The sequence below is a fragment of the Geotrypetes seraphini genome, chromosome 15 (genome assembly GCF_902459505.1).
Source record: "Geotrypetes seraphini chromosome 15, aGeoSer1.1, whole genome shotgun sequence".
Classification (NCBI taxonomy): domain Eukaryota; kingdom Metazoa; phylum Chordata; class Amphibia; order Gymnophiona; family Dermophiidae; genus Geotrypetes; species Geotrypetes seraphini.
The window spans coordinates 56523995-56538546 of record NC_047098.1 but is presented as its reverse complement, the minus strand read 5'-3'; the positions used below and the strand labels follow the sequence as shown (position 1 = coordinate 56538546).

The 14552-nt window shown below is 40.9% G+C and overlaps 1 protein-coding gene across 7 annotated transcripts in view; it reads right to left on the bottom strand.

Moving 5' to 3' along the window:
* The window catches only part of GTF2IRD1 (GTF2I repeat domain containing 1), a 224296-nt gene extending 213727 nt beyond the window's left edge, over positions 1-10569 (bottom strand). For 4 of the 7 annotated variants that reach the window (XM_033922239.1, XM_033922236.1, XM_033922237.1 and 1 more), the window contains exon 1: positions 9410-10569. The gene's annotated coding sequence lies outside the window, so the exon portion shown is untranslated. The remainder of the gene's footprint in view (positions 1-9409) is intronic. The other 3 variants (XM_033922234.1, XM_033922233.1, XM_033922235.1) reach the window with 1 other exon arrangement.
* Positions 10570-14552: the final 3983 nt, after the last annotated feature.

Below are 14552 nucleotides of genomic sequence, written 5' to 3'. Positions count from 1 at the left end.
GGGTTCATTCTTCTTAAAAGCAAAAGCAAAAGGTTGACCCTTGATGCTCCACAGAAATAAAAATCCAACAAGAACCAACAAGATGCAGGCTTTATTAAAAATACAACCCAATAATCCACATGAACATCTAGGACCCAAAACGTTGGGGTTCTTAGGACCCAACACGGTCCGTGTTTCGACAGAAACTGTCTTCCTCAGGGTCCCTGTAGGTCCAGATACAAAAGTTTGTGGATTAAAGGCTAAAAACAATCGTAAATGAAACTCTGCGTGAATGAGGAAGACAGTTCTTGTTGCATTTTTCTTAAAAACTGCACACCTTTGGCAGAGAGGGTGGGATGCAAGATGGAATCCTGAATAGCACTGACCGAAGCTCCTCGTTAACTTGGCGTTTCTGGGCAAGTAAACCCTCAATTTACCCTATGATGGGGGAAAGAGCGCAGCAAAGCTCTCCAGCGCCAACTTCAGTCCCCACACTGAGGCAAACAACGATGCAGCAGTTTCGCGCTCCGGTCACCATACCAGAGACTTCGCCTGTAGCCATGCCAACACTAAATATCTCTGGCGGCAATGGAAGCAAGATATTTTTTGTCCCCCTTAGGAGCTGGTTCCACTTCAGCTGGGAGCTCCTTGAAGTGGAGTAAGTGAAGAAGGGGGTGGTTCTGTAAGGTCTCTTTCTCTATTGAATGGAACCCTGCTTCTTGTATCTTCTCCTCAGTTACAGGAGTCTGAAGGGGAGCAAAAGCAACTACTGCAGCCAGCTGTGAGTAGCTCCTCTTCCCGAGCAGATCAGGGGCTTCCTGTACTGGGTGTGCAATGGCTGCAAAAACCTAATCACACTGGACAATCTTCAGGACGCTAGGCAGACCCTTAATTCCTCTCTTTGTTCTGTGGTGAATATGGAGGGAGAGAGAACTAATTTGAAAAGCACCGAGAGCCATTCCTAGGAGCTGGGTCAACTCACCACTATGTTGGATTCACTTGAAGCCAAGGTTAAAGATGTCCAGGAACTTAATATTACGATCATTAAGGATAAGGAGTTTATACATAGCAAAATGGAATATCTGGAAAAATCAAACTTGCAAAAATACTTTGCAGTTTTTAAATTTCCTCGTCTCCTTTCGCAGCCTCTGTTGAGATGGTTCACAATACAAGCGAGAAGTCTTGAAAATTCCATCAGTCCATGCCACCTATTGGTAAAACACAATATTTGACAATATCATCAACGTCATTCGATTCAGTTTTTGTGCAAGAAAAGAATCCATCCATTATGGATGTCACAGAATTTCTGGAATCCTCCCTTGAGGCGGTAACTCATGAGCACCACTTTGCTGGTGATTTTTGCTGTAGAATTGGATTGGTTCCTGATACTTACATCATATTTTCGTGTTATGGATGAAAAGTTCTTAGGCTCAAAAATTCATATATTTCCTGATATATCTAAAATTACTCAGGAACGAAGACAGGAATTTGGGGCTTTGAGGCTTAGATCCCAAGCGTTGGGTCTGAAATTTATGTTTTCTTTGTTCTTGTGTAATACAAAGTGAAAATAGTTTAATAGTTTTTGAGTCCAAGTTACTAGTTGAATTTCTTGTGGTCAGAGAAGAATTACACCCCCACCCGTAAAGGCTTAAAGCACTAAAGGTTTTTAGCACCGGCTGGTGAGGTAAGTGCTCTGACATATGACATCAACAAAAAGAGGTCTCAACAGGTTTTGTATCACATTATAAATCACAAAATTATACTTCATTTTACCTTCTGATCATCCATCCATCTCTCCTGCTTCTTGCCCCCCCCCCCATTTTCTGATTGAACGCTTTGATGTTTCATTTACATATTCTGATATTGTCATCTTTTGCTGAAGAAGGTTCCATCTTTGAAAGCTTTTTAAAAAAATGTATTGTTAGCTCAATTAAAAAGGTATCAATTTATTTTTTCCCTTTCTTGTTTCATTTTGTTTTATTTCTATTTATTACCTAGAAATGGAGAAGGGAAGGGATTTTGGACTCAAGGCAAGTTATCTACTGTACTAAATGTTATTTGCCTGCTTTCCACCCCTTCCCCCTCAAAAGACTTGCAATCAAGTTGAGTACCTGAGGCAATAAAGGGTAAAGTGACTTGCCAACATATACTTTCAATCTCTTTGGTTATACAAACTTCACATTTGCAAGACATAGGAGACTTTTTTTTTTTTTTAAAGTACCAACCATCCAGGAGGTATGACTGTGACTAAAGAGGTGTCTTCTGGTATTACTTCTTCTTCATGCTGTCAGCTGATTTTGGCTATTTAAATTCATTTGCTGCTCCTTGTCGTCATGACGTTTGCGTGGTGACGGCAAGTTGAGCTCTTGATGAGCCATGCTTTGACTTCCTGCCCGGTAGGTTTGCCTTTCGCTTGTTTGTTTGTTCTTTGCTATGTACATTCTTTTCATTTATTTTTTGGCTTATTGACTAGCTCATTTCTATGTATTTACATTTTTTGTCTTAGAGGTATTCTCTCCTTTTGATAAAGAAAGTTTGAAACACGGCCTGTGTCAAGGAGGAAGGAGGAGTTAAGAAGAATCGTTTGGAATTGTCTACTACAGCTTGTGGGCTTCATGACTGCATGAACACTTGGCATTGGCTTTGAATTTTTGTTTGTGGATTGCATCTCGAGTTGTGCGTTGCGTTTGTTGACTATTATCCTCTGTTTGGATTATTTTTTGTTTAGATTTTCCTGTTTGGATTTTTTGATTACTCACCTGGATTTCATTTGAACTTTTGCTTCACGATACATGCTGCTACTTTTTCACTTTTTATTCAGGATCACTTTTTGGATTGGACTCTGCCATTATTTAAAAATATTTTTTTTTTCTTTTGGGATCCTTGTCTGCTTTTCATGATCTTGAAGCCCTTGTCATTGTTGGTTTGTGGATTGTCTTATGTGTTTATATGTTGATGATAATTGCTTCTATTTAAATTAAATTATTTATATTGTGATATTCTGAGATATTTTTGAGATTAATAAAAGTTTTGCAATAAATTATTTTTTCTTATATTTATCTACATATATTTACGTATTTATACATACTATTTATTATTTATACTAATGCCTAATATACTCTGATTATATATGTGATTAAGTATGAGGAGTTTCTAGTTTGTTTTGACTTTATGCACCCTCTCTTTTTGGTTAAATCTTTTTCTCTCTTGTTTCTGGTAGTTTATATTACTTCTTCTTCATCATAAGGCAAATATGACACAACTTGTGTTTATGTTATTTAGTGATTTTTTTTAAACTCAAAACCTTAATAAAAATATATATAGTAAAAATGTGATTCAAACCAGTCCCAAACAGCGGTTAATAGTAATACAAGAGATAATAGGGATGTCTATTCATTTGAAATGACAACCACGCTTCTCATATTTCATGTTGCTGGCAAACAAAGCAAAAACCCCACAAAATGTGGGATATTTTTTGTGCATTATCAATAGTGCCTATTCACAGAGAGTTAACACTCTTTTCTTGATAGTACATACATGCAGGTATGTGCACTCTTTGCTAACAATGCACACACTTCTCCAAAAGAGCGCACTCTTAACAATATCCTTCCTGTGACAACATAATACTTCCCCCTACCCCTGAACAAAATAAACTTTTCCAAAATGACACAAAACAAAACTAATCTGGCTGTACATCCCTAAGAACAGGAAATGTACATAAGAATAGCCTTACTGGGTCAAACCAATGGTCCATCTAGACAAGTATCCTGTCTTCACAGAGGTCAATCCCAAATCACAAGTTCCTGGCAAAAACCCAAATAGTAGCAGAATTCCATGCTACTGTCCCAGGTCTGTCTCAACGGTAGACTATGGACTTTTCCTCTAGGAACTTGTCCAAACTGTTTTTAAAACTAGCTACATTAACCACTCTTACCGCATCCTCTGGCAACTATTCTCTGAGTGAAAAAATATTTCCCCCCCCCATTGGTTTTAAAAGTATTATTCTGTAACTTCAAGTGTCCCCTAATCTTTGTTAATCTTGAAGCAGTAAAAAAAATAAAAATCAATCCACTTGAACCTGTTCTACACCACTCAGGATTTTGTAGACCAATCATATCTCCCCTCAGCTGTCTCTTCCAAGCTGAAAAGCCCTAACTTTTTTAGTCTTTCCAAATACAAGAAGAGTTCCATCCCCTTTATCATATTGGTTGCTCTTCTTTGAATCTTTTCTAGTGCCGCTATATCTTTTTTTTTTTTTTGAGATAACGAGACCAGAACTGAATGCAATACTCAAGGTGAGGTCGCACCATTGGGTGATACAGAGACATTCTTAGTCTTATTTACCATCCATTTTCTAATAATTCCTAGTTTCTTGTTTGTTTTTTTGCCACCACACATTGGGCGGAAGGTTTCAGCGTATTGTCCACAATAACACCCACATCTTTTTCTTCAGCAAAAGGTGGACCCTAGCATCCGGTAACTATGATTTGGATTATTCTTCCCAATGTGCATCGCTTTGCATCTGTCCACATTAAATTTCAGCTGCCATTTGGACGCCCAGTCTTCTAATTTCTTAAGATCTTCCTGCAGTTTTTCAGTCTGCATGCATTTTAACAATTTTGAACAGTTTAGATTTGCAGATGACATTAATCACCTCACACATAGTTCCAATTTCCAGATCATTTATAAATAAGTTAAATAGCACCGGTCCCAGTACAGATCCCTATGGCACACTACTATTTACCCTCCTCCATTGAGAAAAACAGCCCTCTGTTTTCTGTCCGATAACCAATTCTTAATCCACAATTGAACATTGCCTCCTATCCCATGACGCTTTAATTTTTTCAGGAGCCTCTCATAAGGAACTTTGTCAAAAGCTTTCTGGAAATCTAGATAGCTTGCCTTTATCCACATGTTTATTCACACCTTCAAAGAAGTCAAGCAACTTGGTGAGACGAGACCTCCCTCGGCTGAACCCATGCTGACTGTCTCATTAAATTGCCAGTGTTTACGTCTCTTCTTATTTTCTTCATTGGGATCCTTTTAAGGATGTTTTCTTGGCTGTAATAGCCTCTTTCACTTCACCTTTTAATCATGCCTGCTCTCTTTTTCTCTTCTTTCCACCTTTTTTAATGCATGGAATACATCTGGTCTGGGCTTCCACAGTGGTATTTTTAAACATCCACACCTGATTTACACTTCTGACTTTTGGAACAGATCCTTTTAGCTTCATTTTCCTCTATTGTAGTTGCCCTTGCAAAAATGTAATGCCACTATAGTAGATATCTTTAGCCATGTCACTCAAGTTATCAGCTCAAATTTGATCATGTTATGATCACTGTTTCCCAGAAGACCTAACACAGTTACTTACCATACTATGTCTTGTGTTCCATTAAAGACCAAATCTAAAATAGCTCCTCTTCTTGTCAGTTCCTGGACCAGTCGCTCCAAGAAGCAGTCATTTATGACGTCTAGGAATTTTACTTCCCTAGCACTCCCTGATATAACATTTATCCAGTTAATGTTGGGGTAGTTGAAATCATCCAACCTGTGGGAAAGCAATAATGGACAGATTCAAGGGCAAGCTAAGTGTGGGGTTTCTATTTTTTGATGCTGGCTTTGGAAGATAAGTCTGAAATTTAACGCTGTTTAAGACATTGGAGACTTTGAAAGAAATACGAATTTGGAAAATATTTCTATTGAGAGTTTTTTTAGATGGCCATATGAAGCTAAACTGAGGCCTTTTTTCTCCCATTTCTGGGTCTCCAGTGTGGTGGTATGAGAGTCAGCGGGTAAAGTTTTGCCTTATCTTCTGGATTAGTTTTTTGATAAATTGATAAATCAAAGTGATATTAAAATATTATCCATCCTCTATTTTGGGCTTGTGGTAGTTGAAATCACCCATTATTATACTGTTGCCCAATCTGCCAGCTTCTCTAATCTCTGAAAACTTTTTTTTTTTTATCTGTCTGCTCATTCTGTCCCAGGAGATGGTAGTATAACCCTACCCATATATTCCTTCCCTTCACACATGGAATTTCTATCCATATGGATTCCACACTGCTATCTGTGTTGTGCAGAATGTTTATTTTGTTCAATTCCTTCCTTAACATATAGCGCAGCCCCCATCCAATTTGATCTACTCTATCATTGCAATATAATTTGTACCCAGGTAACATAGTGTCTCATTGACTATCCTCCTTCCACCAGGTCTCTGAGATGCCTATTATATCTACCTCATCATTCAGTGCTATATACGCTAACTCTCCTATTTTCTTTTAGAGACTTCTAGCATTTGTATATAGGCTCTTCAAATTGTGCTTTTTCCTTATATCTACAGGGTGCTGAGAAGATAACAGGGATAGCTTGACATCTTTACTCTGCTTCCCTCTTAAGCACTCTTGGCTTTCTTTCACCATTACTGAGACCTCTCTATTTGGACTCCCTATGTGTTCTGATACTCCACATCAAACCATCTGCTCCTGGGCGACTGTCGGCTTTCCCTCCCTTCTTAGTTTAAAAGCTGCTCTATCTCCTTTTTAAATGCTAGGACCAGCAGCCTGGTTCCATCCCGGTTAAGTTGGAGTCCATCCTTTCGGAATAGGCTCCCTCTTTTCCTGAAGGTAGCCCAGTTTCTAACAAATCTAAATCCCTCAACCCTGCACCATCGTCTCAACCATACATAGAGACTTCGGAAGAACCCAGAGAGAGAAAAAAATAAGATTATATTCTTTTCCCCTCTGTTTAATGCAAAACAATCCATATGTTCTCTTAGGCTTCCACAGCTGTTGCAGTTCCCCATGTCTCACCATGTCTGGGTAGATAGAACCAATCTTTCAGCCATCATGCAGAAGAAAGCCACAACATGATGACTGAAACATCGGTTCTACCTACCCAGATGCAGCAAGACCCAGACAACCAAAACAATCCCATCCATACTTGTATGTCACACTAATCAGTGTAGGAACAAGGGGTGCAGGCTCCAATACATTTAAATAGAGGTTTTGAAATCCAATATCACAGAACCCATCCCTTTCCATCAGCCACAGAAGTTCTGAGTGTGAACACATCCTTAAAAAAAAATAAAAAAATCACACAAAACAAGAGGAGAAAGAAGTGCTCTGCATTACATTTCCAGACAAAGGGCCCACTTTCTTAAACTTAGACACTGGACCAGATTCAGTAAATGCACTCATATTTAGGCCCTAGGAAAAATCCATGCTAGGCATTATTACGTAAAGGGCACTCTTAGGGCAGATTCAAGTGTCTAACTTTTGGGCATGAGGATTTACGCCTGCTGAAACCCGACACAAATCAAGACACACAAGTGGGGCACTTAGCCCCAGCATTCTCTAACACCGTGTCTAAATTTTGGGAACACCCCTAACCCGCTGCATAAAACAATTTAGGCATACAGTGTGAGGCACAGTGGTTGGTTCTACAGCCTCAGTACCCTGGGGTTGTGGGTTCAAACCCCGCGCTGCTCCTTGGAGGGGGGGGGGGTAACCCTGGTGACCCTGGGCAAGTCACTCAGTCCTCCATAGCCCCAGGTACGTTAAATAGATTGTGAGCCCACCGGGACAGATAGGGAAAATGCTTGAGTACCTGATTGTAAAAACTCCTTAGATAACCTTGATAGGCAGTATATAAAAATCCTAATAAACTTAAACTTGAAACAGCATGTAGGCAGATGGACGTGCAAATCCAAATTAACAGCAATAATTGACTGACACCTCATTAACGCATTACTTTATGCACACATCTGCCCCGAATGTCTAACTTTGGATGACCTATATAGAATTCCAGGAGAGAATGGGGGAAAACCCCTCAGTAGGCCAGACCTTAAATGATTAAACTTAGCAATATATAAAACAATCATAACAATATTCATAGATAACCCCCCCCTCCAAGTAACCTGACTCCTTTGTGGCAGGGGATGGTACTTCAGACATTAGACTACAGTTCACATAAGCAGGAGAGATGAACTGTTTTGCCAAGTATCAAATTCTCTGTTTCTTCTTGAGGTTTTATTACTAGATCTCCTTTCTCTTTTGCTTAAATATGTCATTATTTCTAACACTGCTTTTCCTCTTCTGGGGATCTGAAGGATGCACCTTTATGTCTACATGCCTTGGTCTGCATAATCTTTGCCCATAATCCACACCTCCATCTTTTGCACTGTTCATGCAACTTATACTCAAATTTGTGATCTGGTACCTCCAGTGTTTCAGGATAGCTTAGTGCAGGGGTGCCCAAATGGTCGCTCGTGAGTGACCAGTAGATCGCGTTGCTTTTGCGATCTTGTTCTTCCTGCCTCCCCGAGCCAGGCCAGGCGCATACAAGCGCCAGACCCACAAGCCTTCACCTCCAATATTTTAAAGACATCTGCCTTGACCTCTGAACCCTCCCCCCCCCCCCCCCGAACACAAATGATAATTAACATTTTCTCTGCGTACAGTGTGCTTTGTGTTTTTTAAAATTTTATTGTTGGTAGATCCTTTTTAATTGGTCACTTTAAAAGTAGCTCGCAAGCCAAAAAAGTGTGGGCACCCCTGGCTTAGTAAATATACATGAGGTCTGCATATCTTGTGCGAATATACAGTATATCTCACATAAGGACCTCCCATGAGTCTGCCAGAGATCTATCTGCACTCCTGCTAAATGAACATGGCAATTTACCTTATGCATGGGTTTGGAAAGACATGCTAATTAATCAAAAAATTATTTACAGCATTTAAATATTTTTATTTAACAGCTTGGACCCTAACTTTATACTAATTTGTGTAACCCCCAACAGCCTAAGCAAGAACAAACAGAAACACCCTTTAAATAAAGGATGCTCCTGCCCCCCCCCCCCCCCCCCCACGAGATCAAGCAGCTTACAGAGCTCGAAAGCCAGTGGCGAAGGGGGTGCCAAAAGAATGGACCCTGGAATACAGGCCAAAATACCACTTCAAAGGTACTTTTCAGCTCCTTTGACATGAACTGTATGTCAGCGATTCAGAAACAAATAGAAAGTGGCCTGGAGCTGTCATGGGTGGGAGGGAACAGGTCTCCGCCGTAAATCATCTCGTGTGAACCGAGAAACATCCGTCTTTCTCCGTCCTTATTCGTAATGAGATGCAAATTCACGTTTTCAGACCACGATTCTAACATCCGATCCTCATGACCACCTCCCCATACATCAAAAAGGCCCCCCCCACCCCACTCTAACGCCCCGGCAACAACCCCCCCCCCCCCCTCCAACCCTACCCAGCCCGCCTCCTCTTGCACTTCTAATCCGGGACCGATTCAGAGGCGATTCAGAGGCGAACTGTAACCTTTCCAGACACGTGGATCCCTTTATGAAATATATAACAATTGGAGGGGGGGGGGGGGGAGAGAGTAACATTGCATCGCCATTTAAAAAAAAAAAAAAAGTTTCTCTTACCAAAAGGATTCCCGGCCACTCGCGCCAGCTTCTTCCCGTCCAGATCGGATGCTCCTTGCCTTAATAAATAATCTGGGAGAAAAGAAAAGGGGATGGAGGGGGGGGGGTGTAATTTCTTCCCGGGTCAGCGACGATTCTTTCCACCCCCCCCTTACCCCAAAGATCCGCAGTGAATACGATGAATCTTTAATACCCCCAAACGATCGGGGGCCCCCCCCCCCCCCTTGGCTCCTTTATCCAGCTCACAAGGGAGATCGCAGGGGGAGTATTATTCCCAGGAAAAAGAGAGAGAGAGAGAGAGAGAAGTCTCCCCTTTTTTTGTTGCAGTGTCTCTTTGTTCTATAATCCCAGTAAGATTGAAAGCCATTCGCCCCGTCTCTAATCCCAGCCCAGCTCAACAACTGCATCTATTGGCTGTAATTTACATACAGGATTAACAAACCAGCTTCAAGGGGAGAGAGAGAAAAAAAAAAAAATGAGGAGGAAGGACAAGATTTTACCATTCTTATTTTTTTTTTTTTTTGTCTAAATCTGGAAATTGAAATTAATAGATTATTATCAAAGGGTGGAGGGATCAGACAGAGCAGGGCCTCATAGGGGCTTTTAAATCGGGAAAGAAAAAAATCTGTTCTTTTTAAGGATTCAGGTTCAGTAGCTGTCGTCATCTCGGGATTTTTTTTAAATTTCAGATTACAGATTACACAAGGTGGCAGCAGCTATAACGAGAACAACAAAACTGAAGGGAAGGGAGACAGCGGGGGGGTTATTAAAAATGCAAAAGTCGGTAGAAGATGGTGCAAAAAGTCAGGTGCCGCCCCCCCCCCCCCCCCCCCCCCCCCAATACAGTACAGAGAAATAAAGGGAATAGAGTGTTTCCCTTTATCAGTGGCTGCAGATAAGGCGCAATGCAAGTGCTGTTTTCTCCCAGATCGTTCACGAGGGTGGGGCTGACCCGGATTGCTTTGGCGGGGGAGGGACGGTGGTGGTTGAAGGATTCCCTTGCACTGCCCCCCCCCCCTCCCTGTGGGTTTCTGATGGGGTGAGGGAGGAAGTAAAGATCGGAGCTGGGAGAAGGGACAGCGGCTTCCTTTCCCTTTCCTGTCTGGGCGGTGAGAGGGGCCTGTCACTCATCGGGAGACGACGGGCTCCGGCTGCAGGTAGATCGACAGACTGCAGGCAGCTCCGCCAGCCACGCCCACTACCGGCTTTTCGCTGGAGGCGGTCAGGGGGAGGGGCCAAGCACGCACAGATGCAAATCGGCTGCCTCCAGAAATAACCCTCGCTTGTCTTTTTCTACGCCTTTCATCTAACCCACGGGTGTCAAAGTCCCTCCTCGAGGGCCACAATCCGGTCGGGTTTTCAGGATTTCCCCCATGATAATGCATGAGATCTATTTGCATGCACTGCTTTCATTGTATGCTAATAGATCTCATTTTTAAGTTCAATAATTTTTATTAAGTATTTTAAAGGATACAAGAATCATTTAAAGTACATAGAAACAAAATAAAGCTTTCTGTATATAAAATATATAAATCTATGTTTAACTGTATAGGAGCAAAGGCTCCAATTATTAAAAATGTATGTAAGGGATATATAAGATAAAGATGAGAGAGAGCAGTAAAGAAAAAGGAAAGAAAAATGAAAGAGAGAAGAGAGGAGAAGAAAAGGATAACAGGAGTGTCTAAGAAGATAGGAATCTAAGAATGACCATGGAGATTTGTTGTATTTCAAGTTCATGCAGGTTCGGAATGTAACTCTCTTCTCATATGCGTAGGATTCAAATCTATGATACATACTCAGAGAGTTCCACCAAAAGGTATAATCTAATAGCGAGGGTGATTTCCAATTTTTTAGAATGTGCATGAGGGCAGTCACCAACATGGTATCAATGAGTTTAGGTGGACAATTTGATTGTGTGATCTCATGCATATTCATGGGGGAAATCCTGAAAACCCGACTGGATTGCGGCCCTCGAGGAGGGACTTTGACACTCCTGATCTAACCTCTCAAAGAAATACGCGGACATGTGCAATGTATTTCTGACCTCGGGGCAGCGTGAGAGCTTCAAGAAGTTCGGGAGGAGGGCAGGCTTTCTAAACTAGGGGGGGGGTTCAGGAATGATATTAATTTTGTCTTTTTTTTTTAGTTCGAACTATGCAATTTTCCTGGTGATATTGGTTAGTTCCGTTCCTGGAGGCAATGATGAACTGTAAATCCTAAAATAAAAGTAACAGGGTAATTGGTAGTCTGTCTTTTTTTTGTAATCTATATCTCTCTGCTAAACTTTAATCCATCTCCTATTTTGTTGGCAGGTCTGGCTATCTGTCATGCTCTGGCTCAATTCCGAAGGCTTTCAGGGACATATATGAAACTCATCACTACAGTAACTTTCCTAATGTAGGCTTTATTCAAAGGGGGGAAAGGAGGATGGGACTTGTATATACCGCCTTTTTGTAGTTACACATTCAAAACTGTTTATATACAGGTACTTATTTTGTACCTGGGCCAATGGAGGATTAAGTGACTTGGGTTATCATATGGCTCCAGAAATAGGAAGGTGGATTGAGACATCTGGGTTTAACTTCCATTTGTTTCAATAGAAGTAAAGCCCAGATGTCTCTATCTGTCCTTACTTCCATTGCTTTCAGTAAAAGTAAAACCCGGATGTCTCAATCCATCCTCCTTTTTCTGGAGCAATATGGTAACCCTAGAACAGGGGTGTCCAATGTCGGTCCTCGAGGGCCGCAGTCCAGTCGGATTTTCAGGATTTCCCCAATGAATATACATGAGGTCTATTTGCATGCACTGCTTTCATTGTATGCTAATAGATCTCATGCATATTCATTGGGGAAATCCTGAAAACCCGACTGGATTGCGGCCCTCGAGGACCGACATTGGACACCCCTGCCCTAGAAGGAGCAGCGCTGGGATTGATCCCACAACCTCAGGTGCCCATTTACTAAGATGCGCTAACAATTAGCCTTTGTTAAATGCTAAGAAGCCCATTTTATACCTATGAGCTTCTTAGCATTTAGCACACCTAATCATTAGTGTATCATAGTGAAAGGACCACTTCTTGAATAAAGTGCTAACCAGTAGATTAGACCTCCCAAAATGCTTGCGTGTAGCTTTTCAAAATTACATTTTACCTTTTTTTCATAAATATTCACCCACCTATGAAAAGGAGCCTAAATTACCTTCATGGCTTCTTAAATCTTAATACTGGACCGGATGGTATATATCCCAGAGCACTGATAAAATTGAAAAATGAACCTGTAATTTATCTTTAAAATCCATCATACCTTACGTTCAAAACCAACTTTGGGGTCCTTAATTGACTTCTTTTTTCCCCTTTTGCTTTATCTTTATTGATTTGTTACCGCTGCTGCCAGGGTGGGAGGGGGGTTGGTTGTTTGGGTGGGTGGGGATTGGCCTTGTGTGATACTTGAAAATTGTGCCATGTTTTGTTCATTACTATGTTTGTGATTCAATAAAAATGATTTAAACATAAAATCCATCATGTACCAGAAGACTGGAGGGTGGGCAATGTAACACCAGTTTTTTAAAAGGGTTGCAGAGGAGTCTCAGAAAATTATAGATTGATGAGTCTGAAGTCGGTGCCGGACAAAATGGTAGGGACTGTTGTAAAGAACAAAATGACAGAGCATGTACATAAGCATGGATTAATGAAAGAAAGTCAACATGGATTTAATCAAGGGAAATCTTACCTCACAAATCTATTACATTTCTTCAAAGGAGTGAATAAACATGTGGATAAAGGTGAGCTAATTGATATTGTGTATCTGGATTTTCAAAAGGCATTGAACAAAGTACCTCATGAAAGACTTCTGAGAAAAATTAGAAAGTCATGGTAATGTCCTATTATGGATTAAGAACTGGTTAAAAGATAGAAAACAGAGATTAAAGTTAAATTATCAATATTCTCAATGGAGGATAATAGTGGGGTTCCCCAGGGTTCTGTGCTGGGACTGCTGCTTTTTTTAACATATAAATAATTAGTGAGATAATTAAATTTGACAGTGACACAAAGTTGTGTAAAATTGTTAAATTGCAAGAGGATTGTAAAAAAAAAAAAAAAAAAAAAAAGCTGGACTGGGAGACTGTCACTTATTTATACTGGCAATTTTTCAATTAAGTATTAAGTGAAGCAAGTTTAAACAATCACTATACAAGTCTTCATTTCCACACTGTTTAAGCAATCACTATATAAGTCTTCACTTCTACACTGTTCATAACATTCAAAAATAATATTTCTTTTCTCAGAAATTTCCTTGTTAAGTCAAAGAAGATTTTATAAGGAAAGGTTGCTTTATACAGTCATTTATATTTTTTCTCTCTGGAGAAAAGACTTCACTCAGTAGGCCACACCCAAACTAACATATTTCATTCAAGATTGGGTTCTATGTAGCTAGCCTCCTCATCAGTCAATCCCTCCACTCACAACCAAATTGAGATAAATTTCTATTTAATATATCATTTTTCCAGGAGACCAGGCTCTTTTACACCCATAATCTGCTTCATACTTACTGCTTCAAATCGCTTACGGTAGGGGCGGTGTATGGACAAGTTTGTCCAATATTTTAGCCCGACAACGATGAGTGGAAGAGCTACCAGGTCTGAGAAAGAAAAGACCGTGCGCTCCATGAAACTCGATTCCAAGATGGCGACCGTGGACTCGGGGACCCTCGCTTCAACTTACCGCCGAACATATTGGAACTCTTTCTGCTTCGATGGTCCGAGCCCTCGACGCTCGTTTTGACCGACTCGGGGCAGCTTACTACACTGGAGAATCTGCTAGCAGACACCACGAGGCGCACCGGAGACCTGGGCTGTGTGGTTGTGTAGGCGGTGAGGTTGTGGTTGTATTGAGTGTTGACTGTGTGGTTTTTTTGGGTGAGTGCTTCATTCTCCATTTCTTCCTTGGTATGTGACTCAGGGGTCTCTATTATGTCTGGATTCTCTCTGCAGTCCCTTGTTCTGGGGCCTGGGATGAGTCCGACGCTGTCGCTCACCCATTCCTTTTCCGAGGAACACCTTTCCTTTTATCTACATTCTTCTCTTTCTACTGTATGTGGGTAGTATGTTTGAGTGGGGTGCTTCCTTTCAGGCGGGGAACCCGTTT